We start from the raw sequence: 1,976 nt of genomic DNA on the forward strand, positions 1-1,976 counted from the left end.
TCTGACAAAATAATCCAATTTTGACAAACTTCTTTTGCTGTCTTTCCCGTATGCAAAGTAAAACTAAATGGGAAAAATACAAAGTGTTCCGACAAAGTTAAGTTAGAGATTTAGCTCAGTTGAGTGTGTTCCTCCATCCTGTGTAGCACGTCACAAGTATGTGTTTCTTAAAATTGCAGAGGCCGTTGTCAAGCAGAAATCAAGTGCAAAAAGGCACAACATTGGGACCAAAATATGTATTTGTATAAAATTGATGAAAATGAGAACAGCCAAAAGCTCCATAAGATGTTTGTATAATGATCATGACGACAGAATTGAGGGTGCGGATTGAATTAAGGTTTATGTTGTGCAAGTTTATGAAAGGCCTGCTAAAAGAGATATTGCTAAGGAGTGATTGCAAGTGTTCACTATGGATGATCCCTCACACAGAAGTCAAGCAAGTTTTTAGGGAAGCGAAAAGATGTGTTGCCCTCGCTATTTTGAAGAAATCTGAGTTACTTGTTGATGTTGTATCTTAGTTTATGTGCGTCCTTATCCCCCCTTAAAAATAAAAAAATAAAAAAAGAGGAAAAAAGGATGCAATGCACACTTATTGCCATTATTTGAACTCTATAAGATAAAAGTTTGGCCAAAATACATTGTTGGTCCTTAAAATTAACACGTTGGGTAGTTTTAGTCCTTAATGTTTCAAATGACCAATTTTAATTCTAAATCCTCAAGAATGAGCTCCTATGTTCCTTTCGTCCAATTCCATTATTATTATTATTATTGCACTTACAAATCCATGAGGTTGTCTATTTTGAATGATGTGGCATCAATGTTTTTATTAAACATTCAAATTATCCAATCCATTTTACCCAATCCAAACCTATATTTGAGGCTTTGAGCCTCAATTCAACATTTGCCCCAATTTGAGCCCTAAGAGACTATAGTTTAAAATCCCCCCCCCCCCCCCCCCTTTCTTTTACCATCAATGCAGTAGCTCGATTAAATTCTTGATCAACCCCAAACTATTCTAGAAAATTATTATGGTAAAATTGAAAACTTCATGGTATTCATCTTAGAGTGTTCATAATTAGGAGGAATTACATAGCACTTTGGTAATTAGAGTAGTTGAATGAGTTTGTGTTCAACATCAACTTTAGTGCATTTAATTCTTCTTTATACTCACCAGGAAAACCTTAGTGTTTTAATCTTATATACAGGATATAGGGTTATTAACATAAGCTAATCATTGCATATAAAGAGAATGGTATTTCCTATTTTTGATTCATATAACGGGCCTCTCACATGTGAACTCATTGAATGTAAAAAAAAAAAAAAAAAAAAATCACTTTTTGCTTGTTAGTGATGTTTAGGGGATGTTTGGTATATGCACTTAAAAATATGTTTTTTGTTATTTGAAAACATGTGTGGAAATACGTATGGGTAAAAAAGTGTGTGAAAATACGTGTAATATTGTTTAAAAATTGAAAATATGTGTTTGAGTAGGTATACCAGACGGGACCTTAGTTTCCCATATGTTACTTTGATTAGCTTTAGTAGGGATAAGGCTATAAATAAACTAAGTTGTTTATAAATACCTTGAACTTGACTTAGGAAAAAGCCTATTTATATTCGTTAATTTGTCAAATAAACCAAGCTCAAACTTAAGTTTAGGCTCAATTATTAAACAAGTTCAAACAAAAAAAGAAAATTGCACTGGTTAACAAGCTCACGATTATGAGGCTAGATTAAAGTGTGTGTATGTACTTAGAGACCAAATTATATACTTTTGAACAAAAGTTCATAACATATAAAATTATTATTTGTAATTTATTGATAAAATAAATAATCCATTTTATGAGTATATATAATTTTTAATAGTACAAGGTTGGTGAATATAATTTTTTATAGGTGTGAGTCTCCTTTTTGATAGTTCTCAGGCCCAATGTTGATAGAAGATTCAGGGTCACTAAAAGGGACAGGTAAATGTT

This window comes from Quercus robur, chromosome 4, assembly GCF_932294415.1.
Source record: "Quercus robur chromosome 4, dhQueRobu3.1, whole genome shotgun sequence".
Classification (NCBI taxonomy): domain Eukaryota; kingdom Viridiplantae; phylum Streptophyta; class Magnoliopsida; order Fagales; family Fagaceae; genus Quercus; species Quercus robur.